We start from the raw sequence: 27,548 nt of genomic DNA, 5'->3' as shown, positions 1-27,548 counted from the left end.
TGCATTGCAGTGGTGTTTGGGTAATGTAGGGGGTCGTGCTGGGGGTAGTGTTTTAGGGTTTACAGCGATGCAGTGGTGTCTGTGTAGTGTAAAAGGTCTTGCTGGGGATAGTGTTTCAAGGTTTAGCGTAGTGCAGTGATGCTTGGGTAGTATAGGGGTTTGTGTGGGGGGTGGATTTAGGGTTCAGGGTAGTGCAATGGTGTTCGGCGAGTGTGGGGGTCATGCTGGTGGTAGCGTTTTAGGGTTTAGGGTAGTGCAGTGGTATTTGTGTAGTGTAATGGGTCATGCTGGGCGAAGTGTCTTAGGGTTTAGGGTAGCACAGTGGTGTTTGTATAGTGTAGGGGGTTATGCTGGGGTAGTGTTTTAGGGTTAAGGGTAGTGCAGTGGTGTTTGGGTAGTGTAGGGGTAGTGCTGGGGGTAGTGTTTTAGGGTTTAGGGTAGTGCAGTGATGTTTGTGAATTGTAGGGGGCTGTGCTGGGGAAGTGTTTAAGGGTTTAGGGTAGTGCAGCGGTGTTTGTGTAGTGTAGGGGGTCGTGCTGGGGATAGTGTTTTAGGTTTTAGGGTATTGCAGTGGTGTTTGTGTAGTGTAGGGGGTAGTGTTTTAGGTTTTAGGGTAGTGCCGTGGTGTTTGTGTAGTGTATGGGGTCATACTGGGGGTAGTGATTTAGGGTAATGCAGTGATGTTTGTGTAGTGTAGGGGGTCTTGCTGGGGTAGTGTTTTAGGGTTTAGGGTAGTGCAGTGGTGTTTGTGTAGTGTAGGGGTTCAACCTGGGGGTAGGGTTTTAGGGTTTAGGGTAGTACAGTGGTGTTTGTGCAGTGTAGGGGGTCATGCTGTGGGTAGATTTAGGGTTTAGAGTAATGCAGTGGTGTTTGGGTAGTGTAGGGGGTTGTGCTGCAGGTAGTGTTTTAGGTTTTAGGGCAGTGCAGTGGTGTTTGTGTAGTGTAGGGGGTCATGCTGGGGGTAGTGTTTAGGGTTTAGGGCAGTGCACTGGTGTTTGGGTGGTGTAGGGGGTCGTGCTGGGGGTAGTGTTTTATGGTTTAGGGCAGTGCATTGCAGTGGTGTTTGGGTAATGTAGGGGGTCGTGCTTTGGGTAGTGTTTTAGGGTTTACGGCAGTGCAGTGGTGTCTGTGTAGTGTATGAGGTCTTGCTGGGGGTAGTGTTTCAGGTTTTAGGGTAGTGCAGTGGTGTTTGGGTAGTGTAGGGGTTTGCGCGGGGGTAGATTTAGGGTTTAGGGTAGTGCAGTGGTGTTTGGGTATTGTAGGGGGTTGTGCTGGGGGTAGTGTTTTAGCGTTTAGGGTAGTGCAGTGTTGTTTTGGTAGTGTAGGGGGTCATGCTGTGGGTAGTAATTTAGGGTTTAGGGTAGTGCACTGGTGTTTGTGTAGTGTAGGGGGTCCTGCTGGGGGTAGTGTTTAAGGGTTTAGGGTAGTGCAGTTGTGTTTGTGTAGTGAAGGGGGTCATGCTGGGGTAGTGTTTTATTGTTTAGGGTAGTGCAATGGTGTTTGTGTAGTGTAGGGGGTTGTGTTTTAGGGAAGTGCAGTGGTGTTTGTGTAGTGTAGGGGGTCTTGATGGGGGTAGTGCTTTAGGGTTTAGGATAGTGCAGTGGTGTTTGTGTAGTGTAGCGGGTCAAAGGTTTAGGGTAGTGCAGTGGTGTTTGGGTAGAGTAGGGGGTCATGCTGGGGTAGTGTTTTAGGGTTTAGGGTAGTGCAGTGGTGTTTGTGTAGTGGTTCATCCTGGTGTAGTGTTTTAGGGTGTAGGGTATTGCAGTGGTGTTTGTGGAGTGTAGGGGGTCATGCTGGGGGTAGTGTTTTAGGGTTTCGGGTAGTGTAGTGGTGTTTGGGTAGTGCAGTGGGTCATGCTGGGGGTAGTGTTTTAGGGTTTTGAGTAGTGCAGTAGGGTAGTGCCGTGGTGTTTGTGTAGTGTAGGGGGTCATGCTGAGGGTAGGGTTTTAGGGTTTAGGGTAGTGCCGTGGTGTTTGTGTGGTATAGGTGGTTGTGCTGGGGTAAGTGTTTTAGGGTTTAGGGTAATGGAGTGGTGTTTGGGTAGTATAGGGGATCGTGCTGGGGTAGTGTTTTCGGGTTTAGGGTAGTGCAGTGTTGTTTGTGTGGTGTAGGGGGTCATGCTGGGGTAAGTGGTTTAGGGTAGTGCAGTGGTGTTTGGGTAGTGTAGGGGGTCGTGTTAGGGGTAGTGTTTTGGGTTTAGGGTAGTGCAGTGGTGTTTGTGAAGTGTAGTGGGTCTTGCTGGGGTAGTGTTTTAGGGTATAGGATATTGTAGTGGTGTTTGTGTAGTGTAGGGGGTTGTGCTGGGGATAGATGTAGGGTTTAGGGTAGTGCAGTTGTTTGGGTAGTGTAGGGGGTCGTGCTAGGGGTAATATTTTAGAGTTTAGGGTAGTGCAGTGGTGTTTGTGTAGAGTAGGGGGTTGTGCTGGGGGTAGATATATGGTTTAGGGTATTGCAGTGATGTTTGGGTAGTGTAGGGTGTCGTGCTTGGGGTAGTGTTTTCGGGTTTAGGGTAGTGCAGTGGTGCTTGTGTAGTGTAGGGGGTAGTGCTGGGGGCAGTGTTTTAGGGTTTAGGGTAGTGCAGTAATGTTTGGGTAATGTAGGGGGTCATGCTGGGTGTAGTGTTTAAGGGTTTAGGGTTTTGCAGTTGTGTTTGTGTAGTGAAGGGGGTCGTGCTGGGGTAGTGTTTTAGGGTTTTGGGTAGTGCAATGGTGTTTTTGTAGTGTAGGGGGTTGGGTTTTAGGGAAGTGCAGTGGTGTTTGTGTAGTGTAGGGGGTCTTGATGGGGGTAGTGCTTTAGGGTTTAGGATAGTGCAGTGGTGTTTTTGTAGTGTAGGGGGTCGTGGTTTAGGGTAGTGCAGTGGTGTTTGGGTAGAGTAGGGGTCATGCTGGGGTAGTGTTTTAGGGTTTAGGGTAATGTAGTGGTGTTTGTGTAGTGGTTCATCCTGGTGTAGTGTTTTAGGGTTTAGGGTATTGCAGTGGTGTTTGGCTAGTGTAGGGGTTCATGCTGTTGTAGTGTTTTAGGGTTTAGGGTAGTGCAGTGGTGTTTGAATAGTGTAGGGGGTCGTGCTGGGGGGAGTAATTTTGGGTTTAGGGCAGTGCATTGCAGTGGTGTTTGGGTAATGTAGGGGGTTGTGTTGGAGGTAGTGTTTTAGGGTTTACAGCAGTGCAGTGGTGTCTCTGTAGTGTAAAAGGTCTTGCTGGGGAATAGTGTTTCAGGGTTTAGGGTAGTGCAGTGGTGTTTGGGTAGTATAGGGGTTTGTGTGGGGGGTAGTTTTAGGGTTTCGTGTAGTGCAGTGGTGTTTGGGTAGTGTGGTGGTCTTGCTGGGTGTAGTCTTTTAGGGTTTAGGGTAGTGCAGTAGGGTAGTGCAGTGGTGTTTGTGTAGTGTAGGGGGTCATGCTGGGGGTAGGGTTTTAGGGTAGTGCCGTGGTGTTTGTGTGGTATAGGGGGTTGTGCTGGGGTAAGTGTTTTAGGGTTTAGGGTAGTGGAGTGGTGTTTGGGCAGTATAGGGGATCGTGCTGGGGTAGTGTTTTAGGGTTTAGGGTAGTGCAGTGTTGTTTGTGTGGTGTAGGGGGTCATGCTGGGGTAAGTGTTTTAGGGTTTAGGGTAGTGCAGTGGTGTTTGGGTAGTGTAGGGGGTCGTGTTAGGGGTAGTGTTTTGTGTTTAGGGTAGTGCAGTGGTGTTTGTGAAGTGTAGTGGGTCGTACTGGGGTAGTGTTTTAGGGTATAGGGTATTGTAGTGGTGTTTGTGTAGTGTAGGGGGTTGTGCTGGGGATAGATGTAGGGTTTAGGGTAGTGCAGTTGTTTGGGTAGTGTAGGGGGTCGTGCTAGGGTTAATATTTTAGAGTTTAGGGTAGTGCAGTGGTGTTTGTGTAGAGTAGGGGGTTGTGCTGGGGGTAGATTTATGGTTTAGGGTATTGCAGTGATGTTTGGGTAGTGTAGGGCGTCGTGCTGGGGGTAGTGTTTTCGGGTTTAGGGTAGTGCAGTGGTGCTTGTGTAGTGTAGGGGGTAGTGCTGAGGGCAGTGTTTTAGGGTTTAGGGTAGTGCAGTGGTGTTTGGGTAGTGTAGGGTATAGGGCAGTGCAGTAATGTTTGGGTAATGTAGGGGGTCATGCTGGGGTAGTGTTTTAGGGTTTAGGGTAGTGCAATGATGTTTGTGTAGTGTAGGGGGCTGTGTTTAAGGGAAGTGCAGTGGTGTTTGTGTAGTGTAGGGTGTCTTGATGGGGGTAGTGCTTTAGGGTTTAGGATAGTGCAGTGGTGTTTGTGTAGTGTAGGGGGTCGTGGTTTAGGTTAGTGCAGTGGTGTTTGGGTAGAGTAGGGGGTCATGCTGGGGTAGTGTTTTAGGGTTTAGGGTAGTGCAGTGGTGTTTGTGTAGTGGTTCATCCTGGTGTAGTGTTTTCGGGTGTAGGGTATTGCAGTGGTGTTTGGCTAGTGTAGGGGGTCATGCTGTTGTAGTGTTTTAGGGTTTAGGGTAGTGCAGTGGTGTTTGAATAGTGTAGGGGGTCGTGCTGGGGGGAGTAATTTTGGGTTTAGGGCAGTGCATTGCAGTGGTGTTTGGGTAATGTAGGGGGTCATGCTGGGGGTAGTGTTTTAGGGTTTACAGCAGTGCAGTGGTGTCTGTGTAGTGTAAAAGGTCTTGCTGGGGATAGTGTTTCAGGGTTTAGGGTAGTGCAGTGGTGTTTGGGTAGAATAGGGGTTTGTGTGGGGGGTAGATTTAGGGTTCAGAGTAGTGCAATGGTGTTCGGAGAGTGTGGGGGTCATGCTGGTGGTAGCGTTTTAGGGTTTAGGGTAGTGCAGTGGTATTTGTGTAGTGTAATGGGTCATGCTGGGCGAAGTGTCTTAGGGTTTAGGGTAGCACAGTGGTGTTTGTATAGTGTAGGGGGTCATGCTGGGGGTAGTGTTTTAGGGTTAAGGGTAGTGCAGTGGTGTTTGGGTAGTGTAGGGGTAGTGCTGGGGGTAGTGTTTTAGGGTTTAGGGTACTGCAGTGATGTTTGGGAATTGTAGGGGGCTGTGCTGGGGAAGTGTTTAAGGGTTTAGGGTAGTGCAGCGGTGTTTGTGTAGTGTAGGGGGTCGTGCTGCGGATAGTGTTTTAGGTTTTAGGGTAGTGCCGTGGTGTTTGTGTAGTGTATGGGGTCGTACTGGGGGTAGTGTTTTAGGGTAATGCAGTGATGTTTGTGTAGTGTAGGGGGTCTTGCTGGGGTAGTGTTTTAGGGTTTAGGGTAGTGCAGTGGTGTTTTTGTAGAACAGAGGGTCAACCTGGGGGTATTGTTTTAGGGTTTAGGGTAGTGCAGTGGTGTTTATGCAGTGTAGGGGGTCATGCTGTCGGTAGATTTAGGGTTTCGGGTAATGCAGTGGTGTTTGGGTAGTGTAGGGGGTTGTGCTGCAGGTAGTGTTTTAGGTTTTAGGGCAGTGCAGTGGTGTTTGTGTAGTGTAGGGAGTCATGCTGGGGGTAGTGTTTAGGGTTTAGGGCAGTGCAGTGGTGTTTGGGTGGTGTAGGGGGTTGTGCTGGGGGTAGTGTTTTATTGTTTAGGGCAGTGCATTGCAGTGGTGTTTGGGTAATGTAGGGGGTCGTGCTTTGGGTAGTGTTTTAGGGTTTACAGCAGTGCAGTGGTGTCTGTGTAGTGTAGGAGGTCTTGCTGGGGGTAGTGTTTCAGGTTTTAGGGTAGTGCAGTGGTGTTTGGGTAGTGTAGGGGTTTGTGCGGGGGTAGATTTAGGGTTTAGGGTAGTGCAGTGGTGTTTGGGTATTGTAGGGGGTTGTGCTGGGGGTATTGTTTTAGCGTTTAGGGTAGTGCAGTGTTGTTTGGGTAGTGTAGGGGGTCATGCTGGGGGTAGTAATTTAGGGTTTAGGGATGTGCACTGGTGTTTGTGTAGTGTAGTGGGTCAAGCTGGGGTAGTGTTTTAAGATTTAGGTTAGTGCAGTGGTGTTTGTGTGGTGTAGGGGTGTGGCGTTTCTGTCGTACTGGGGGTAGTGTTTTAGGGTAATGCAGTGGTGTTTGTGTAGTGTAGGGGGTCCTGCTGGGGGTAGTGTTTAAGGGTTTAGGGTAGTGCAGTTGTGTTTGTGTAGTGAAGGGGGTCGTGCTGGGGTAGTGTTTTAGGGTTTAGGGTAGTGCAATGGTGTTTGTGTAGTGTAGGGGGTCAAAGGTTTAGGGTAGTGCAGTGGTGTTTGGGTAGAGTAGGGGGTCATGCTGGGGTAGTGTTTTAGGGTTTAGGGTAGTGCAGTGGTGTTTGTGTAGTGGTTCATCCTGGTGTAGTGTTTTAGGGTGTAGGGTATTGCAGTGGTGTTTGGCTAGTGTAGGGGGTCATGCTGTTGTAGTGGTTTAGGGTGTAGGGTAGTGCAGCGGTTTTGAATAGTGTAGGGGGTCGGGCTGGGGGAGTAATTTTGGGTTTAGGGCAGTGCATTGCAGTGGTGTTTGGGTAATGTAGGGGGTCGTGCTGGGGGTAGTGTTTTAGGGTTTACAGCGGTGCAGTGGTGTCTGTGTAGTGTAAAAGGTCTTGCTGGGGATAGTGTTTCAAGGTTTAGGGTAGTGCAGTGGTGCTTGGGTAGTATAGGGGTTTGTGTGGGGGGTAGATTTAGGGTTCAGGGTAGTGCAATGGTGTTCGGCGAGTGTGGGGGTCATGCTGGTGGTAGCGTTTTAGGGTTTAGGGTAGAGCAGTGGTATTTGTGTAGTGTAATGGGTCATGCTGGGCGAAGTGTCTTAGGGTTTAGGGTAGCACAGTGGTGTTTGTATAGTGTAGGGGGTTATGCTGGGGGTAGTGTTTTAGGGTTAAGGGTAGTGCAGTGGTGTTTGGGTAGTGTAGGGGTAGTGCTGGGGGTAGTGTTTTAGGGTTTAGGGTAGTGCAGTGATGTTTGTGAATTGTAGGGGGCTGTGCTGGGGAAGTGTTTAAGGGTTTAGGGTAGTGCAGCGGTGTTTGTGTAGTGTAGGGGGTCATGCTGGGGATAGTGTTTTAGGGTTTAGGGTAGTGCAGTGGTGTTTGTGTAGTGTAGGGGGTAGTGTTTTAGGTTTTAGGGTAGTGCCGTGGTGTTTGTATAGTGTATGGGGTCATACTGGGGTTAGTGTTTTAGGGTAATGCAGTGATGTTTGTGTAGTGTAGGGGTCTTGCTGGGGTAGTGTTTTAGGGTTTAGGGTAGTGCAGTGGTGTTTGTGTAGTGTAGGAGTTCAACCTGGGGGTAGTGTTTTATGGTTTAGGGTAGTACAGTGGTGTTTGTGCAGTGTAAGGGGTCATGCTGTGGGTAGATTTAGGGTTTAGGGTAATGCAGTGGTGTTTGGGTAGTGTAGGGGGTTGTGCTGCAGGTAGTGTTTTAGGTTTTAGGGCAGTGCAGTGGTGTTTGTGTAGTGTAGGGCGTCATGCTGGGGGAAGTGTTTAGGGTTTAGGGCAGCGCACTGGTGTTTGGGTGGTGTAGGGGGTCGTGCTGGGGGTAGTGTTTTATGGTTTAGGGCAGTGCATTGCAGTGGTGTTTGGGTAATGTAGGGGGTCGTGCTTTGGGTAGTGTTTTAGGGTTTACGGCAGTGCAGTGGTGTCTGTGTAGTGTATGAGGTCTTGCTGGGGGTAGTGTTTCAGGTTTTAGGGTAGTGCAGTGGTGTTTGGGTAGTGTAGGGGTTTGTGCGGGGGTAGATTTAGGGTTTAGGGTAGTGCAGTGGTGTTTGGGTAGTGTAGGGCGTCGTGCTGGGGGTAGTGTTTTCGGGTTTAGGGTAGTGCAGTGGTGCTTTGTTTAGTGTAGGGGGTAGTGCTGAGGGCAGTGTTTTAGGGTTTAGGGTAGTGCAGTGGTGTTTGGGTAGTGTAGGGTTTTAGGGCAGTGCAGTAATGTTTGGGTAATGTAGGGGGTCATGCTGGGGTAGTGTTTTAGGGTTTAGGGTAGTGCAGTGGTGTTTGTGTAGTGGTTCATCCTGGTGTAGTGTTTTCGGGTGTAGGGTATTGCAGTGGTGTTTGGCTAGTGTAGGGGGTCATGCTGTTGTAGTGTTTTAGGGTTTAGGGTAGTGCAGTGGTGTTTGAATAGTGTAGGGGGTCGTGCTGGGGGGAGTAATTTTGGGTTTAGGGCAGTGCATTGCAGTGGTGTTTGGGTAATGTAGGGGGTCATGCTGGGGGTAGTGTTTTAGGGTTTACAGCAGTGCAGTGGTGTCTGTGTAGTGTAAAAGGTCTTGCTGGGGATAGTGTTTCAGGGTTTAGGGTAGTGCAGTGGTGTTTGGGTAGGATAGGGGTTTGTGTGGGGGGTAGATTTAGGGTTCAGAGTAGTGCAATGGTGTTCGGCGAGTGTGGGGGTCATGCTGGTGGTAGCGTTTTAGGGTTTAGGGTAGTGCAGTGGTATTTGTGTAGTGTAATGGGTCATGCTGGGCGAAGTGTCTTAGGGTTTAGGGTAGCACAGTGGGGTTTGTATAGTGTAGGGGGTCATGCTGGGGGTAGTGTTTTAGGGTTAAGGGTAGTGCAGTGGTGTTTGGGTAGTGTAGGGGTAGTGCTGGGGGTAGTGTTTTAGGGTTTAGGGTACTGCAGTGATGTTTGGGAATTTTAGGGGGCTGTGCTGGGGAAGTGTTTAAGGGTTTAGGGTAGTGCAGCGGTGTTTGTGTAGTGTAGGGGGTCGTGCTGCGGATAGTGTTTTAGGTTTTAGGGTAGTGCCGTGGTGTTTGTGTAGTGTATGGGGTCGTACTGGGGGTAGTGTTTTAGGGTAATGCAGTGATGTTTGTGTAGTGTAGGGGGTCTTGCTGGGGTAGTGTTTTAGGGTTTAGGGTAGTGCAGTGGTGTTTTTGTAGAACAGAGGGTCAACCTGGGGGTATTGTTTTAGGGTTTAGGGTAGTGCAGTGGTGTTTATGCAGTGTAGGGGGTCATGCTGTCGGTAGATTTAGGGTTTCGGGTAATGCAGTGGTGTTTGGGTAGTGTAGGGGGTTGTGCTGCAGGTAGTGTTTTAGGTTTTAGGGCAGTGCAGTGGTGTTTGTGTAGTGTAGGGAGTCATGCTGGGGGTAGTGTTTAGGGTTTAGGGCAGTGCAGTGGTGTTTGGGTGGTGTAGGGGGTTGTGCTGGGGGTAGTGTTTTATTGTTTAGGGCAGTGCATTGCAGTGGTGTTTGGGTAATGTAGGGGGTCGTGCTTTGGGTAGTGTTTTAGGGTTTACAGCAGTGCAGTGGTGTCTGTGTAGTGTAGGAGGTCTTGCTGGGGGTAGTGTTTCAGGTTTTAGGGTAGTGCAGTGGTGTTTGGGTAGTGTAGGGGTTTGTGCGGGGGTAGATTTAGGGTTTAGGGTAGTGCAGTGGTGTTTGGGTATTGTAGGGGGTTGTGCTGGGGGTATTGTTTTAGCGTTTAGGGTAGTGCAGTGTTGTTTGGGTAGTGTAGGGGGTCATGCTGGGGGTAGTAATTTAGGGTTTAGGGATGTGCACTGGTGTTTGTGTAGTGTAGTGGGTCAAGCTGGGGTAGTGTTTTAAGATTTAGGTTAGTGCAGTGGTGTTTGTGTAGTGTAGGGGTGTGGCGTTTCTGTCGTACTGGGGTAGTGTTTTAGGGTAATGCAGTGGTGTTTGTGTAGTGTAGGGGGTCCTGCTGGGGGTAGTGTTTAAGGGTTTAGGGTAGTGCAGTTGTGTTTGTGTAGTGAAGGAGGTCGTGCTGGGGTAGTGTTTTAGGGTTTAGGGTAGTGCAATGGTGTTTGTGTAGTGTAGGGGGTCAAAGGTTTAGGGTAGTGCAGTGGTGTTTGGGTAGAGTAGGGGGTCATGCTGGGGTAGTGTTTTAGGGTTTAGGGTAGTGCAGTGGTGTTTGTGTAGTGGTTCATCATGGTGTAGTGTTTTAGGGTGTAGGGTATTGCAGTGGTGTTTGGCTAGTGTAGGGGGTCATGCTGTTGTAGTGGTTTAGGGTGTAGGGTAGTGCAGTGGTTTTGAATAGTGTAGGGGGTCCGGCTGGGGGAGTAATTTTGGGTTTAGGGCAGTGCATTGCAGTGGTGTTTGGGTAATGTAGGGGGTCGTGCTGGGGGTAGTGTTTTAGGGTTTACAGCGGTGCAGTGGTGTCTGTGTAGTGTAAAAGGTCTTGCTGGGGATAGTGTTTCAAGGTTTAGGGTAGTGCAGTGGTGCTTGGGTAGTATAGGGGTTTGTGTGGGGGGTAGATTTAGGGTTCAGGGTAGTGCAATGGTGTTCGGCGAGTGTGGGGGTCATGCTGGTGGTAGCGTTTTAGGGTTTAGGGTAGAGCAGTGGTATTTGTGTAGTGTAATGGGTCATGCTGGGCGAAGTGTCTTAGGGTTTAGGGTAGCACAGTGGTGTTTGTATAGTGTAGGGGGTTATGCTGGGGGTAGTGTTTTAGGGTTAAGGGTAGTGCAGTGGTGTTTGGGTAGTGTAGGGGTAGTGCTGGGGGTAGTGTTTTAGGGTTTAGGGTAGTGCAGTGATGTTTGTGAATTGTAGGGGGCTGTGCTGGGGAAGTGTTTAAGGGTTTAGGGTAGTGCAGCGGTGTTTGTGTAGTGTAGGGGGTCATGCTGGGGATAGTGTTTTAGGGTTTAGGGTAGTGCAGTGGTGTTGGTGTAGTGTAGGAGGTAGTGTTTTAGGTTTTAGGGTAGTGCAGTGGTGTTTGTGTAGTGTATGGAGTCATACTGGGGTTAGTGTTTTAGGGTAATGCAGTGATGTTTGTGTAGTGTAGGGGGTCTTGCTGGGGTAGTGTTTTAGGGTTTAGGGTAGTGCAGTGGTGTTTGTGTAGTGTAGGGGTTCAACCTGGGGGTAGTGTTTTATGGTTTAGGGTAGTACAGTGGTGTTTGTGCAGTGTAGGGGGTCATGCTGTGGGTAGATTTAGGGTAATGCAGTGGTGTTTGGGTAGTGTAGGGGGTTGTGCTGCAGGTAGTGTTTTAGGTTTTAGGGCAGTGCAGTGGTGTTTGTGTAGTGTAGGGCGTCATGCTGGGGGAAGTGTTTAGGGTTTAGGGCAGTGCACTGGTGTTTGGGTGGTGTAGGGGGTCGTGCTGGGGGTAGTGTTTTATGGTTTAGGGCAGTGCATTGCAGTGGTGTTTGGGTAATGTAGGGGGTCGTGCTTTGGGTAGTGTTTTAGGGTTTACGGCAGTGCAGTGGTGTCTGTGTAGTGTATGAGGTCTTGCTGGGGGTAGTGTTTCAGGTTTTAGGGTAGTGCAGTGGTGTTTGGGTAGTGTAGGGGTTTGTGCGGGGGTAGATTTAGGGTTTAGGGTAGTGCAGTGGTGTTTGGGTATTGTAGGGGGTTGTGCTGGGGGTAGTGTTTTAGCGTTTAGGGTAGTGCAGTGTTGTTTGGGTAGTGTAGGGGGTCATGCTGGGGGTAGTAATTTAGGGTTTAGGGTAGTGCACTGGTGTTTGTGTAGTGTAGGGGGTCAAGCTGGGGTAGTGTTTTAAGATTTATGTTAGTGCAGTGGTGTTGGTGTAGTGTAGGGGTGTGGTGTTTCTGTCGTACTGGGGGTAGTGTTTTAGGGTAATGCAGTGGTGTTTGTGTAGTGTAGGGGGTCCTGCTGGGGGTAGTGTTTAAGGGTTTAGGGTAGTGCAGTTGTGTTTGTGTAGTGTAGGGGGTCAAAGGTTTAGGGTAGTGCAGTGGTGTTTGGGTAGAGTAGGGGGTCATGCTGGGGTAGTGTTTTAGGGTTTAGGGTAGTGCAGTGGTGTTTGTGTAGTGGTTCATCCTGGTGTAGTGTTTTAGGGTGTAGGGTATTGCAGTGGTGTTTGGCTAGTGTAGGGGGTCATGCTGTTGTAGTGTTTTAGGGTTTAGGGTAGTGCAGTGGTTTTGAATAGTGTAGGGGGTCGTGCTGGGGGAGTAATTTTGGGTTTAGGGCAGTGCATTGCAGTGGTGTTTGGGTAATGTAGGGGGTCGTGCTGGGGGTAGTGTTTTAGGGTTTACAGCAGTGCAGTGGTGTCTGTGTAGTGTAAAAGGTCTTGCTGGGGATAGTGTTTCAAGGTTTAGGGTAGTGCAGTGGTGTTTGGGTAGTATAGGGGTTTGTGTGGGGGTAGATTTAGGGTTTAGGGTAGTGCAGTGGTGTTTGGGTATTGTAGGGGGCTGTGCTGGGGGTAGTGTTTTAGCGTTTAGGGTAGTGCAGTGTTGTTTGGGTAGTGTAGGGGGTCATGCTGGGGGTAGTAATTTAGGGTTTAGGGTAGTGCACTGGTGTTTGTGTTGTGTAGGGGGTCAAGCTGGGGTAGTGTTTTAAGATTTAGGTTAGTGCAGTGGTGTTTGTGTAGTGTAGGGGTGTGGTGTTTCTGTCGTACTGGGGGTAGTGTTTATGGTAATGCAGTGGTGTTTGTGTAGTGTAGGGGGTCCTGCTGGGGGTAGTGTTTTAGGGTTTAGGGTAGTGCAGTGGTGTTTGTGTATTGTACGGGGTAAGCTGGGGTTAGTGTTTTAGCGTTTAGGGTAGTGCACTGGTGTTTGTGTAGTGTCGGGGGTCATGCTGTGGGTAGATTTAGGGTTTATGTTAATGCAGTGGTGTTTGGGTAGTGTAGGTGGTCGTGCTGCAGGTAGTGTTTTAGGGTTTAGGGCAGTGCAGTGGTATTTTTGTAGTGTAGGGGGTCGCGCCGGGGGTATTGTTTTAGGGAATAGGGCAGTGCAGTGGTGTTTCAGTTTTGTAGGGGGTTGTGCTGGGGGTAGTGTTTTAGCGTTTAGTGTACTGCAGTGGTGTTTGAGTAGTGTAGGGGGTCATGCTGTGGGTAGATATAGGGTTTAAGGTAGTGCAGTGATTTTGTGTAGTGTAAGGGGCCGCGCTGTGAGTAGTGTTTTAGGGTTTAGGGCAGTGCAGTGGTGTTTGGGTAGTGTAGGGGGTCGTGCTGGGGGTAGTGTTTTAGGGTTTAGGGCAGTGCAGTGGTGTTTGTGTAGTGTAGGGGGTCATGCTGAAGATAGTGTTTAGGGTTTAGGGCAGTGCAGTGGTGTTTGGGTAGTGTAGGGGGTCGTGCTGGGGGTAGTGTTTTAGGGTTTGGGGCAGTGCAGTTGTGTTTGAGTTGTGTAGGGGTAGTGTTTTAGGTGTTAGGGTAGTGCCGTGGTGTTGGTGTAGTGTAGGGGGCCATACTGGGGGTAGTTTTTAGGGTAATGCCATGATGTTTGTGTAGTGTAGGGGGTCTTGCTGGGGGTAGTGTTCTAGTGTTTAGGGAAGTGCAGTGGTGTTTGTGTATTGTAGGGGGTCAACCTGGGGCTGGTGTTTTAGGGTTTAGGGTAGTGCAGTGGTGTTTGTGCAGTGTAGGGGGTCATGCTGGGGGTAGATTTAGGGTTTAGGGTAATGCAGTGGTGTTTAGGTACGGTAGGGGGTTGTGCTGCAGGTAGTGTTTTAGGGTTTAGGGCAGTGCAGTGGTGTTTGTGTAGTATAGGGGGTGATGCTGGGGGTAGTGTTTAGGGTTTAGGGCAGTGCAGTGGTGTTTGGGTGGTGTAGGAGGTCATGCTGGGGGTAGTGTTTTATGGTTTAGGGCAGTGCATTGCAGTGGTGTGTGAGTAATGTAGGGGGTCGTGCTTTGGGTAGTGTTTTTGGGTTTACGGCAGTGCAGTGGTGTCTGTGTAGTGTAGGAGGTCTTGCTGGGGTAGTGTTTCAGGTTTTAGGGTAATGCAGTGGTGACTGGGTAGTGTAGGGGTTTGTGCGGGGGGTAGATTTAGGGTTTAGGGTAATGCAGTGGTGTTTGGGTATTGTAGGGAGTCATGCTGGGGGTAGTAATTTAGGGTTTAGGGTAGTGCACTGGTGTTTGTGTAGTGTAGGGGGTCAAGCTGGGGTAGTGTTTTAGGATTTAGGTTAATGCAGTGGTGTTTGTATAATGTAGGGGTGTGGTGTTTGTGTCGTACTGGGGGTAGTGTTTTAGGGTAATGCACTGGTGTTTGTGTAGTGTAGGGGGTCCTGCTGGGGATAGTGTTTTAGGGTTTAGGGTAGTGCAGTGGTGTTTGTGTATTGTAGGGGGCAAGCTGGGGTTAGTGTTTTAGGGTTTAGGGTAGTGCACTGGTGTTTGTGTAGTGTCAGGGGTCATGCTGTGGGTAGATTTAGGGTTTATGTTAATGCAGTGGTATTTGGGTAGTGTAGGTGGTCGTGCTGCAGGTAGTGTTTTAGGGTTTAGGGCAGTGCAGTGGTATTTTTGTAGTGTAGGGGGTCGCTCCGGGGGTATTGTTTTAGGGATTAGGGCAGTGCAGTGGTATTTCAGTTTTGTAGGGGGTTGTGCTGGGGGTAGTGTTTTAGCGTTTAGTGCAGTGGTGTTTGGGTAGTGTAGGGGGTCATGCTGTGGGTAGAGATAGGGTTTAGGGTAGTGCAGTGGTGTTTGTGTAGTGTAAGGTTCGCGCTGGGAGTAGTGTTTTAGGGTTTAGGGCAGTTCAGTGGTGTTTGGGTAGTGTAGGGGGTCGTGCTGGGGGTAGTGTTTTAGGGTTTAGGGCAGTGCCGTGGTGTTTGTGTAGTGTAGGGGGTCGTACTGGGGGTAGTGTTTTAGGGTAATGCAGTGGTGTTTGTTTAGTGTAGGTGGTCTTGCTGGGGTATTGATTTAGGGTTTAGGATAGTGCAGTGGTGTTTGTGTATTGTTGGGGGCAAGCTGGGGGTACTGTTTTAGGGTTTAGGGTAGTGCACTGGTGTTTATGTAGTGTAGGGGGTTATGCTGTGGGTAGATTTGGGGTTTATGTTAATGCAGTGGTGTTTGGGTAGTGTGGGTGGTCGTGCTTGCAGGTAGTGTTTTAGGGTTTAGGGCAGTGCAGTGGTGTTTGTGTAGTGTAGGGGGTCTTGCTGGGGGTAGTGTTTAGGGTATAGGTCAGAGCAGTGGTGTTTGTGTAGTGTAGGGTGGCGTGCCGGGGTAGTGTTTTAGGGTTTAGGGCAGTGCAGTGATGTTTGAGTATTGTAGGGGGTTGTGCTGGGAGTAGTGTTTTAGCGTTTATGGCAGTGCAGTGGTGTTTGGGTAGTGTAGGGGGTCATGCTGGGGGTAGTGTTTTAGGTTTTAGGGTAGTGCAGTGGTGTTTGTGTAGTGTAGGGGGTCATGCTGGGGGTAGTGTTTTAGGGTTTAGGGTAGTGCACTAGTGTTTGTGTAGTGTAGGGGGTCATGCCGGGGGTATTGTTTTAGGGATTAGGGCAGTGCAGTGATGTTTCAGTTTTGTAGGGGGTTGTGCTGGGGGTAGTGTTTTAGCGTTTAGTGCAGTGGTGTTTGGGTAGTGTAGGGGGTCATGCTGTGGGTAGATATAGGGTTTAGGGTAGTGCAGAGGTGTTTGTGTAGTGTAAGGTTCGCGCTGGGAGTAGTGTTTTAGGGTTTAGGGCAGTTCAGTGGTGTTTGGGTAGTGTAGGGGGTCGTGCTGGGGGTAGTGTTTTAGGGTTTAGGGCAGTGCCGTGGTGTTTGTGTAGTGTAGGGGGTCGTACTGGGGGTAGTGTTTTAGGGTAATGCAGTGGTGTTTGTTTAGTGTAGGTGGTCTTGCTGGTGTAGTGATTTAGGGTTTAGGATAGTGCAGTGGTGTTTGTGTATTGTTGGGGGCAAGCTGGGGGTACTGTTTTAGGGTTTAGGGTAGTGCACTGGTGTTTATGTAGTGTAGGGGGTTATGCTGTGGGTAGATTTGGGGTTTATGTTAATGCAGTGGTGTTTGGGTAGTGTGGGTGGTCGTGCTTGCAGGTAGTGTTTTAGGGTTTAGGGCAGTGCAGTGGTGTTTGTGTAGTGTAGGGGGTCTTGCTGGGGGTAGTGTTTAGGGTATAGGTCAGAGCAGTGGTGTTTGTGTAGTGTAGGGTGGCGTGCCAGGGTAGTGTTTTAGGGTTTAGGGCAGTGCAGTGGTGTTTGGGTGTTGTAGGGGGTCACACTGGGGGTAGTGTTTTATGGTTTAGGGCAGTGCAGTGGTATTTGTGTAGTGTAGGGGGTCATGCCGGGGGTATTGTTTTAGGGATTAGGGCAGTGCAGTGATGTTTGAGTATTGTAGGGGGTTGTGCTGGGAGTAGTGTTTTAGCGTTTAGGGCAGTGCAGTGGTGTTTGGGTAGTGTAGGGGGTCATGCTGGGGGTAGTGTTTTAGGGTTTAGGGTAGTGCACTAGTGTTTGTGTAGTGTAGGGGGTCATGCTGTGGGTAGATTTAGGGTTTATGTTAATGCAGTGGTGTTTGGGTAGTGTAGGTGGTCGTGCTGCAGGTAGTGTTTTAGGGTTTAGGGCAGTGTAGTGGTGTTTGTGTAGTGTAGGGGGTCATGCTGGGGGTAGTGTTTAGGGTTTAGGGCAGTGCAGTGTTGTTTGTGTAGAGTAGGGGGTCATGCGGGGTAGTGTTTTAGGGTTTAGGGCAGTGCAGTGGTATTTGTGTAGTGTAGGGGGTCATGCTGTGGGTAGATTTAGGGTTTATGTGAATGCAGTGGTGTTCGGGTAGTGTAGGTGGTTGTGCTGCAGGTAGTGTTTTAGAGTTTAGGGCAGGGCAGTGGTGTTTGTGTAGTGTAGGGGGTCATGCTGGGGGTAGTGTTTAGGGTTTAGGGCAGTGCAGTGTTGTTTGTGTAGTGTAGGGGGTCATGCGGGGGTAGTGTTTTAGGGTTTAGGGCCGTGCAGTGGTATTTGTGTAGTGTAGGGGGTCACGCCGGGGGTATTGTTTTAGGGATTAGGGCAGTGCAGTGATGTTTGAGTATTGTAGGGGGTTGTGCTGGGAGTGGTGTTTTAGCGTTTAGGGCAGTGCAGTGGTGTTTGGGTAGTGTAGGGGGTCATGCTGTAGGTATTGTTTTAGGGTTTAGGGTAGTGCAGTGTGGTTTGTGTAGTGTGGGGGGTCATGCGGGGGTAGTGTTTTAGGGTTTAGGGCCGTGCAGTGGTATTTGTGTAGTGTAGGGGGTCGCACCGGTGTTATTGTTTTAGTGATTAGGACAGTGCAGTGTTGTTTCAGTTTTTTAGGGGTTTGTGCTGGGGGTAGTGTTTTAGCGTTTAGTGCAGTGCAGTGGTGATTGGGTAGTGTAGGGGGTGATGCTGTGGGTAGATATAGGGTTTAGGGTAGTGCAGTGGTGTTTGTGTAGTGTAAGGGGTCGCGCTGGGGGTAGTGTTTTAGGGTTTAGGGTAGTGCAGTGGTGTTTGGATAGTGTAGGGGGTCGTGCTGCGGGGAATGTTTTAGGGTTTAGGGCAGTGCAGTGGTGTTTGGGTAGTGTAGGGAGTCATGCTGTATAGAGATTTAGGGTTTAGGTTAGTGCAGTTGTGTTTGAGTAGTGTAGGGGGTACTGCTGGGGGTAGTGTTTTACGGTAGTGCCATGGTGGTTGTGTATTGTAGGGGGTCATGCTGTGGGCAGTGTTTTAGGGTCGTGCAATGGTGTTTGGGTAGTGTAGGGGGTCATGCTAGGGGTAATGTTTTAGGGTTTAGGGTAGTGCAGTGGTGTTTGTATTGTGTAGGGGGTCCTGCTGGGGTAGTGTTTTAGGGTTTAGGGTAGTGCAGTGGTGTTTGGGTAGTGTAGGGGTAGTGCTGGGGGTAGTGTTTTAGGGTTTAGGGTTGTGCAGTGATGTTTGGGTAGTGTAGGGGGCTGTGCTGGGGAAATGTTTAAGGGTTTAGGGTAGTTCAGTGGCGTTTGTGTAGTGCAGGGGGTCGCGCTGGGGGCAGTTTTTTAGGGTAATGCAGTGGTGTTTGTGTAGTGTAGGAGGTCTTGCTGGGGGTAGGTTTTTAGGGTTTAGGGTACTGCAGTGGTGTTTGTGTATTGTAGGGGGCAAGCTGGAGGTAGTGTTTTAGGGTTTATGGTAGTGCACTGGTGTTTGGGTAGTGTAGGGGTTTGTGCGGGGGGTAGATTTAGGGTTTAGGGTAGTGCAGTGGTGTTTGGGTATTGTAGGGGGTCAAGCTGGGGTAGTGTTTTAGGATTTAGGTTAGTGCAGTGGTGTTTGTGTAATATAGGGGTGTGGTGTTTGTGTCGTACTGGGGGTAGTGTTTTAGGGTAATGCACTGGTGTTTGTGTAGTGTAGGGGGTCCTGCTGGAGATAGTGTTTTAGGGTTTAGGGTAGTGCAGTGGTGTTTGTGTATTGTGGGGGGCAAGCTGGGGTTAGTGTTTTAGGGTTTAGGGTAGTGCACTGGTGTTTGTGTGGTGTCGGGGGCATGCTGTGGGTAGATTTAGGGTTTATGGTAATGCAGTGGTATTTGGGTAGTGTAGGTGGTCGTGCTGCAGGTAGTGTTTTAGGGTTTAGGGCAGTGCAGTGGTATTTTTGTAGTGTAGGGGGTCGCGCAGGGGGTATTGTTTTAGGGATTAGGGCAGTGCAGTGGTGTTTGTTTTGGAGGGGGTTGTGCTGGGGGTAGTGTTTTAGCGTTTAGTGTAGTGCAGTGGTGTTTGGGTAGTGTAGGGGGTCATGCTGTGGGAAGATATAAGGTTTAGGGTAGTGCAGTGTTGTTTGTGTAGTGTAAGGGTCGCGCTGGGAGTAGTGTTTTAGGGTTTAGGGCAGTGCAGTGGTGTTTGGGTAGTGTAGGGGGTTGTGCTGGGGATAGTGTTTTAGGGTTTAGGGCAGTGCAGTGGTGTTTGAGTTGTGTAGGGGTAGTGTTTTAGGTGTTAGGGTAGTGCCGTGGTGTTTGTGTAGTGTAGGGGGTCTTACTGGGGGTAGTGTTTTAGGGTTTAGGGCAGTGCAGTGGTGTTTGAGTGTGTTAGGGGTCACACTGGGGGTAGTGTTTTATGGTTTAGGGCAGTGCAGTGGTATTTGTGTAGTGTAGGGGGTCATGCCGGGGGTATTGTTTTAGGGATTAGGGCAGTGCAGTGATGTTTAAGTATTGTAGGGGGTTGTGCTGGGAGTAGTGTTTTAGCGTTTAGGGAAGTGCAGTGGTATTTGGGTAGTGTAGGGGGTCATGCTGCAGGTAGTGTTTTAGGGTTTAGGGTAGTGCAGTGGTGTTTGTGTAGTGTAGGGGGTCATGCTGGGGGTAGTGTTTTAGGGTTTAGGGTAGTGCACTAGTGTTTGTGTAGTGTAGGGGGTCATGCTGTGGGTAGATTTAGGGTTTATGTTAATGCAGTGGTGTTTGGGTAGTGTAGGTGGTCGTGCTTGCAGGTAGTGTTTTAGGGTTTAGGGCAGTGCAGTGGTTTTTGTGTAGTGTAGGGGGTCTTGCTGGGGGTAGTGTTTAGGGTATAGGTCAGTGCAGTGGTGTTTGTGTAGTGTAGGGTGGCGTGCCGGGGTAGTGTTTTAGGGTTTAGGGCAGTGCAGTGGTGTTTGGGTGTTGTAGGGGGTCACACTGGGGGTAGTGTTTTATGGTTTAGGGCAGTGCAGTGGTATTTGTGTAGTGTAGGGGGTCATGCCGGGGGTATTGTTTTAGGGATTAGGGCAGTGCAGTGATGTTTGAGTATTGTAGGGGGTTGTGCTGGGAGTAGTGTTTTAGCGTTTAGGGCAGTGCAGTGGTGTTTGGGTAGTGTAGGGGGTCATGCTGGAGGTAGTGTTTTAGGGTTTAGGGTAGTACAGTGGTGTTTGTGCAGTGTAGGGGGTCATGCTGTGGGTAGATTTAGGGTTTAGGGTAATGCAGTGGTGTTTGGGTAGTGTAGGGGGTTGTGCTGCAGGTAGTGTTTTAGGTTTTAGGGCAGTGCAGTGGTGTTTGTGTAGTGTAGGGCGTCATGCTGGGGGTAGTGTTTAGGGTTTAGGGCAGTGCACTGGTGTTTGGGTGGTGTAGGTGGTCGTGCTGGGGGTAGTGTTTTATGGTTTAGGGCAGTGCATTGCAGTGGTGTTTGGGTAATGTAGGGGGTCGTGCTTTGGGTAGTGTTTTAGGGTTTACGGCAGTGCAGTGGTGTCTGTGTAGTGTATGAGGTCTTGCTGGGGGTAGTGTTTCAGGTTTTAGGGTAGTGCAGTGGTGTTTGGGTAGTGTAGGGGTTTGTGCGGGGGTAGATTTAGGGTTTAGGGTAGTGCAGTGGTGTTTGGGTATTGTAGGGGGTTGTGCTGGGGGTAGTGTTTTAGCGTTTAGGGTAGTGCAGTGTTGTTTGGGTAGTGTAGGGGTCATGCTGGGGGTAGTAATTTAGGGTTTAGGGTAGTGCACTGGTGTTTGTTTAGTGTAGGGGGTCAAGCTGGGGTAGTGTTTTAAGATTTATGTTAGTGCAGTGGTGTTGGTGTAGTGTAGGGGTGTGGTGTTTCTGTCGTACTGGGGGTAGTGTTTTAGGGTAATGCAGTGGTGTTTGTGTAGTGTAGGGGGTCCTGCTGGGGGTAGTGTTTAAGGGTTTAGGGTAGTGCAGTTGTGTTTGTGTAGTGTAGGGGGTCAAAGGTTTAGGGTAGTGCAGTGGTGTTTGGGTAGAGTAGGGGGTCATGCTGGGGTAGTGTTTTAGGGTTTAGGGTAGTGCAGTGGTGTTTGTGTAGTGGTTCATCCTGGTGTAGTGTTTTAGGGTGTAGGGTATTGCAGTGGTGTTTGGCTAGTGTGGGGGGTCATGCTGTTGTAGTGTTTTAGGGTTTAGGGTAGTGCAGTGGTTTTGAATAGTGTAGGGGGTCGTGCTGGTGGAGTAATTTTGGGTTTAGGGCAGTGCATTGCAGTGGTGTTTGGGTAATGTAGGGGGTCGTGCTGGGGGTAGTGTTTTAGGGTTTACAGCAGTGCAGTGGTGTCTGTGTAGTGTAAAAGGTCTTGCTGGGGATAGTGTTTCAAGGTTTAGGGTAGTGCAGTGGTGTTTGGGTAGTATAGGGGTTTGTGTGGGGGTAGATTTAGGGTTTAGGGTAGTGCAGTGGTGTTGGGGTATTGTAGGGGGCTGTGCTGGGGGTAGTGTTTTAGCGTTTAGGGTAGTGCAGTGTTGTTTGGGTAGTGTAGGGGGTCATGCTGGGGGTAGTAATTTAGGGTTTAGGGTAGTGCACTGGTGTTTGTGTTGTGTAGGGGGTCAAGCTGGGGTAGTGTTTTAAGATTTAGGTTAGTGCAGTGGTGTTTGTGTAGTGTAGGGGTGTGGTGTTTCTGTCGTACTGGGGGTAGTGTTTATGGTAATGCAGTGGTGTTTGTGTAGTGTAGGGGGTCCTGCTGGGGGTAGTGTTTTAGGGTTTAGGGTAGTGCAGTGGTGTTTGTGTATTGTAGGGGGTAAGCTGGGGTTAGTGTTTTAGGGTTTAGGGTAGTGCACTGGTGTTTGTGTAGTGTCGGGGGTCATGCTGTGGGTAGATTTAGGGTTTATGTTAATGCAGTGGTGTTTGGGTAGTGTAGGTGGTCGTGTTGCAGGTAGTGTTTTAGGGTTTAGGGCAGTGCAGTGGTATTTTTGTAGTGTAGGGGGTCGCGCCGGGGGTATTGTTTTAGGGAATAGGGCAGTGCAGTGGTGTTTCAGTTTTGTAGGGGGTTGTGCTGGGGGTAGTGTTTTAGCGTTTAGTGTAGTGCAGTGGTGTTTGGGTAGTGTAGGGGGTCATGCTGTGGGTAGATATAGGGTTTAGGGTAGTGCAGTGGTTTTGTGTAGTGTAAGGGGTCGCGCTGTGAGTAGTGTTTTAGGGTTTAGGGCAGTGCAGTGGTGTTTGGGTAGTGTAGGGGGTCGTGCTGGGGGTAGTGTTTTAGGGTTTAGGGCAGTGCCGTGGTGTTTGTGTAGTGTAGGGGGTCATGCTGAAGATAGTGTTTAGGGTTTAGGGTTTAGGGCAGTGCAGTGGTGTTTGGGTAGTGTAGGGGGTCGTGCTGGGGGTAGTGTTTTAGGGTTTGGGGCAGTGCAGTTGTGTTTGAGATGTGTAGGGGTAGTGTTTTAGGTGTTAGGGTAGTGCCGTGGTGTTGGTGTAGTGTAGGGGGCCATACTGGGGGTAGTTTTTAGGGTAATGCCATGATGTTTGTGTAGTGTAGGGGGTCTTGCTGGGGGTAGTGTTCTAGTGTTTAGGGAAGTGCAGTGGTATTTGTGTATTGTAGGGGGTCAACCTGGGGTTAGTGTTTTAGGGTTTAGGGTAGTGCAGTGGTGTTTGTGCAGTGTAGGGGGTCATGCTGTGGGTAGATTTAGGGTTTAGGGTAATGCAGTGGTGTTTAGGTACGGTAGGGGGTTGTGCTGCAGGTAGTGTTTTAGGGTTTAGGGCAGTGCAGTGGTGTTTGTGTAGTATAGGGGGTGATGCTGGGGGTAGTGTTTAGGGTTTAGGGCAGTGCAGTGGTGTTTGGGTGGTGTAGGAGGTCATGCTGGGGGTAGTGTTTTATGGTTTAGGGCAGTGCATTGCAGTGGTGTGTGAGTAATGTAGGGGGTCGTGCTTTGGGTAGTGTTTTTGGGTTTACGGCAGTGCAGTGGTGTCTGTGTAGTGTAGGTCTTGCTGGGCGTAGTGTTTCAGGTTTTAGGGTAATGCAGTGGTGACTGGGTAGTGTAGGGGTTTGTGCGGGGGGTAGATTTAGGGTTTAGGGTAATGCAGTGGTGTTTGGGTATTGTAGGGGGTCATGCTGGGGGTAGTAATTTAGGGTTTAGGGTAGTGCACTGGTGTTTGTGTAGTGTAGGGGGTCAAGCTGGGGTAGTGTTTTAGGATTTAGTTTAGTGCAGTGGTGTTTGTGTAATGTAGGGGTGTGGTGTTTGTGTCGTACTGGGGGTAGTGTTTTAGGGTAATGCACTGGTGTTTGTGTAGTGTAGGGGGTCCTGCTGGGGATAGTGTTTTAGGGTTTAGGGTAGTGCAGTGGTGTTTGTGTATTGTAGGGGGCAAGCTGGGGTTAGTGTTTTAGGGTTTAGGGTAGTGCACTGGTGTTTGTGTAGTGTCAGGGGTCATGCTGTGGGTAGATTTAGGGTTTATGTTAATGCAGTGGTATTTGGGTAGTGTAGGTGGTCGTGCTGCAGGTAGTGTTTTAGGGTTTAGGGCAGTGCAGTGGTATTTTTGTAGTGTAGGGGGTCGCTCCGGGGGTATTGTTTTAGGGATTAGGGCAGTGCAGTGGTGTTTCAGTTTTGTAGGGGGTTGTGCTGGGGGTAGTGTTTTAGCGTTTAGTGCAGTGGTGTTTGGGTAGTGTAGGGGGTCATGCTGTGGGTAGATATAGGGTTTAGGGTAGTGCAGTGGTGTTTGTGTAGTGTAAGGTTCGCGCTGGGAGTAGTGTTTTAGGGTTTAGGGCAGTTCAGTGGTGTTTGGGTAGTGTAGGGGGTCGTGCTAGGGGTAGTGTTTTAGGGTTTAGGGCAGTGCCGTGGTGTTTGTGTAGTGTAGGGGGTCGTACTGGGGGTAGTGTTTTAGGGCAATGCAGTGGTGTTTGTTTAGTGTAGGGGGTCTTGCTGGGGTAGTGATTTAGGGTTTAGGATAGTGCAGTGGTGTTTGTGTATTGTTGGGGGCAAGCTGGGGGTACTGTTTTAGGGTTTAGGGTAGTGCACTGGTGTTTATGTAGTGTAGGGGGTTATGCTGTGGGTAGATTTGGGGTTTATGTTAATGCAGTGGTGTTTGGGTAGTGTGGGTGGTCGTGCTTGCAGGTAGTGTTTTAGGGTTTAGGGCAGTGCAGTGGTGTTTGTGTAGTGTAGGGGGTCTTGCTGGGGGTAGTGTTTAGGGTATAGGTCAGAGCAGTGGTGTTTGTGTAGTGTAGGGTGGCGTGCCGGGGTAGTGTTTTAGGGTTTAGGGCAGTGCAGTGGTGTTTGGGTGTTGTAGGGGGTCACACTGGGGGTAGTGTTTTATGGTTTAGGGCAGTGCAGTGGTATTTGTGTAGTGTAGGGGGTCATGCCGGGGGTATTGTTTTAGGGATTAGGACAGTGCAGTGATGTTTGAGTATTGTAGGGGGTTGTGCTGGGAGTAGTGTTTTAGCGTTTATGGCAGTGCAGTGGTGTTTGGGTAGTGTAGGGGGTCATGCTGGGGGTAGTGTTTTAGGGTTTAGGGTAGTGCAGTGGTGTTTGTGTAGTGTAGGGGGTCATGCTGGGGGTAGTGTTTTAGGGTTTAGGGTAGTGCACTAGTGTTTGTGTAGTGTAGGGGGTCATGCCGGGGGTATTGTTTTAGGGATTAGGGCAGTGCAGTGATGTTTCAGTTTTGTAGGGGGTTGTGCTGGGGGTTGTGTTTTAGCGTTTAGTGCAGTGGTGTTTGGGTAGTGTAGGGGGTCATGCTGTGGGTAGATATAGGGTTTAGGGTAGTGCAGTGGTGTTTGTGTAGTGTAAGGTTCGCGCTGGGAGTAGTGTTTTAGGGTTTAGGGCAGTTCAGTGGTGTTTGGGTAGTGTAGGGGGTCGTGCTGGGGGTAGTGTTTTAGGGTTTAGGGCAGTGCCGTGGTGTTTGTGTAGTGTAGGGGGTCGTACTGGGGGTAGTGTTTTAGGGTAATGCAGTGGTGTTTGTTTAGTGTAGGTGGTCTTGCTGGGGTAGTGATTTAGGGTTTAGGATAGTGCAGTGGTGTTTGTGTATTGTTGGGGGCAAGCTGGGGGTACTGTTTTAGGGTTTAGGGTAGTGCACTGGTGTTTATGTAGTGTAGGGGGTTATGCTGTGGGTAGATTTGGGGTTTATGTTAATGCAGTGGTGTTTGGGTAGTGTGGGTGGTCGTGCTTGCAGGTAGTGTTTTAGGGTATAGGTCAGAGCAGTGGTGTTTGTGTAGTGTAGGGTGGCGTGCCGGGGTAGTGTTTTAGGGTTTAGGGCAGTGCAGTGGTGTTTGGGTGTTGTAGGGGGTCACACTGGGGGTAGTGTTTTATGGTTTAGGGCAGTGCAGTGGTATTTGTGTAGTGTAGGGGGTCATGCCGGGGGTATTGTTTTAGGGATTAGGGCAGTGCAGTGATGTTTGAGTATTGTAGGGGGTTGTGCTGGGAGTAGTGTTTTAGCGTTTAGGGCAGTGCAGTGGTGTTTGGGTAGTGTAGGGGGTCATGCTGGGGGTAGTGTTTTAGGGTTTAGGGTAGTGCACTAGTGTTTGTGTAGTGTAGGGGGTCATGCTGTGGGTAGATTTAGGGTTTATGTTAATGCAGTGGTGTTTGGGTAGTGTAGGTGGTCGTGCTGCAGGTAGTGTTTTAGGGTTTAGGGCAGTGTAGTGGTGTTTGTGTAGTGTAGGGGGTCATGCTGGGGGTAGTGTTTAGGGTTTAGGGCAGTGCAGTGTTGTTTGTGTAGAGTAGGGGGTCATGCGGGGTAGTGTTTTAGGGTTTAGGGCAGTGCAGTGGTATTTGTGTAGTGTAGGGGGTCATGCTGTGGGTAGATTTAGGGTTTATGTGAATGCAGTGGTGTTCGGGTAGTGTAGGTGGTCGTGCTGCAGGTAGTGTTTTAGAGTTTAGGGCAGGGCAGTGGTGTTTGTGTAGTGTAGGGGGTCATGCTGGGGGTAGTGTTTAGGGTTTAGGGCAGTGCAGTGTTGTTTGTGTAGTGTAGGGGGTCATGCGGGGGTAGTGTTTTAGGGTTTAGGGCAGTGCCGTGGTGTTTGTGTAGTGTAGGGGGTCGTACTGGGGGTAGTGTTTTAGGGTAATGCAGTGGTGTTTGTTTAGTGTAGGGGGTCTTGCTGGGGTAGTGATTTAGGGTTTAGGATAGTGCAGTGGTGTTTGTGTATTGTTGGGGGCAAGCTGGGGGTACTGTTTTAGGGTTTAGGGTAGTGCACTGGTGTTTATGTAGTGTAGGGGGTTATGCTGTGGGTAGATTTGGGGTTTATGTTAATGCAGTGGTGTTTGGGTAGTGTGGGTGGTCGTGCTTGCAGGTAGTGTTTTAGGGTTTAGGGCAGTGCAGTGGTGTTTGTGTAGTGTAGGGGGTCTTGCTGGGGGTAGTGTTTAGGGTATAGGTCAGAGCAGTGGTGTTTGTGTAGTGTAGGGTGGCGTGCCGGGGTAGTGTTTTAGGGTTTAGGGCAGTGCAGTGGTGTTTGGGTGTTGTAGGGGGTCACACTGGGGGTAGTGTTTTATGGTTTAGGGCAGTGCAGTGGTATTTGTGTAGTGTAGGGGGTCATGCCGGGGGTATTGTTTTAGGGATTAGGGCAGTGCAGTGATGTTTGAGTATTGTAGGGGGTTGTGCTGGGAGTAGTGTTTTAGCGTTTATGGCAGTGCAGTGGTGTTTGGGTAGTGTAGGGGGTCATGCTGGGGGTAGTGTTTTAGGGTTTAGGGTAGTGCAGTGGTGTTTGTGTAGTGTAGGGGGTCATGCTGGGGGTAGTGTTTTAGGGTTTAGGGTAGTGCACTAGTGTTTGTGTAGTGTAGGGGGTCATGCCGGGGGTATTGTTTTAGGGATTAGGGCAGTGCAGTGATGTTTCAGTTTTGTAGGGGGTTGTGCTGGGGGTAGTGTTTTAGCGTTTAGTGCAGTGGTGTTTGGGTAGTGTAGGGGGTCATGCTGTGGGTAGATATAGGGTTTAGGGTAGTGCAGTGGTGTTTGTGTAGTGTAAGGTTCGCGCTGGGAGTAGTGTTTTAGGGTTTAGGGCAGTTCAGTGGTGTTTGGGTAGTGTAGGGGGTCGTGCTGGGGGTAGTGTTTTAGGGTTTAGGGCAGTGCCGTGGTCTTTGTGTAGTGTAGGGGGTCGTACTGGGGGTAGTGTTTTAGGGTAATGCAGTGGTGTTTGTTTAGTGTAGGTGGTCTTGCTGGGGTAGTGATTTAGGGTTTAGGATAGTGCAGTGGTGTTTGTGTATTGTTGGGGGCAAGCTGGGGGTACTGTTTTAGGGTTTAGGGTAGTGCACTGGTGTTTATGTAGTGTAGGGGGTTATGCTGTGGGTAGATTTGGGGTTTATGTTAATGCAGTGGTGTTTGGGTAGTGTGGGTGGTCGTGCTTGCAGGTAGTGTTTTAGGGTTTAGGGCAGTGCAGTGGTGTTTGTGTAGTGTAGGGGGTCTTGCTGGGGGTAGTGTTTAGGGTATAGGTCAGAGCAGTGGTGTTTGTGTAGTGTAGGGTGGCGTGCCGGGGTAGTGTTTTAGGGTTTAGGGCAGTGCAGTGGTGTTTGGGTGTTGTAGGGGGTCACACTGGGGGTAGTGTTTTATGGTTTAGGGCAGTGCAGTGGTATTTGTGTAGTGTAGGGGGTCATGCCGGGGGTATTGTTTTAGGGATTAGGGCAGTGCAGTGATGTTTGAGTATTGTAGGGGGTTGTGCTGGGAGTAGTGTTTTAGCGTTTAGGGCAGTGCAGTGGTGTTTGGGTAGTGTAGGGGGTCATGCTGGGGGTAGTGTTTTAGGGTTTAGGGTAGTGCACTAGTGTTTGTGTAGTGTAGGGGGTCATGCTGTGGGTAGATTTAGGGTTTATGTTAATGAAGTGGTGTTTGGGTAGTGTAGGTGGTCGTGCTGCAGGTAGTGTTTTAGGGTTTAGGGCAGTGTAGTGGTGTTTGTGTAGTGTAGGGGGTCATGCTGGGGGTAGTGTTTAGGGTTTAGGGCAGTGCAGTGTTGTTTGTGTAGAGTAGGGGGTCATGCGGGGTAGTGTTTTAGGGTTTAGGGCAGTGCAGTGGTATTTGTGTAGTGTAGGGGGTCATGCTGTGGGTAGATTTAGGGTTTATGTGAATGCAGTGGTGTTCGGGTAGTGTAGGTGGTCGTGCTGCAGGTAGTGCTTTAGAGTTTAGGGCAGGGCAGTGGTGTTTGTGTAGTGTAGGGGGTCATGCTGGGGGTAGTGTTTAGGGTTTAGGGCAGTGCAGTGTTGTTTGTGTAGTGTAGGGGGTCATGCGGGGGTAGTGTTTTAGGGTTTAGGGCCGTGCAGTGGTATTTGTGTAGTGTAGGGGGTCACGCCGGGGGTATTGTTTTAGGGATTAGGGCAGTGCAGTGATGTTTGAGTATTGTAGGGGGTTGTGCTGGGAGTGGTGTTTTAGCGTTTAGGGCAGTGCAGTGGTGTTTGGGTAGTGTAGGGGGTCATGCTGTAGGTATTGTTTTAGGGTTTAGGGTAGTGCAGTGTGGTTTGTGTAGTGTGGGGGGTCATGCGGGGGTAGTGTTTTAGGGTTTAGGGCCGTGCAGTGGTATTTGTGTAGTGTAGGGGGTCGCGCCGGTGTTATTGTTTTAGTGATTAGGACAGTGCAGTGTTGTTTCA

Source organism: Triturus cristatus, chromosome 1_1 (genome assembly GCF_964204655.1).
Source record: "Triturus cristatus chromosome 1_1, aTriCri1.1, whole genome shotgun sequence".
NCBI classification, from domain to species: Eukaryota; Metazoa; Chordata; class Amphibia; order Caudata; family Salamandridae; genus Triturus; species Triturus cristatus.
This window is presented reverse-complemented; position numbering follows the sequence as displayed.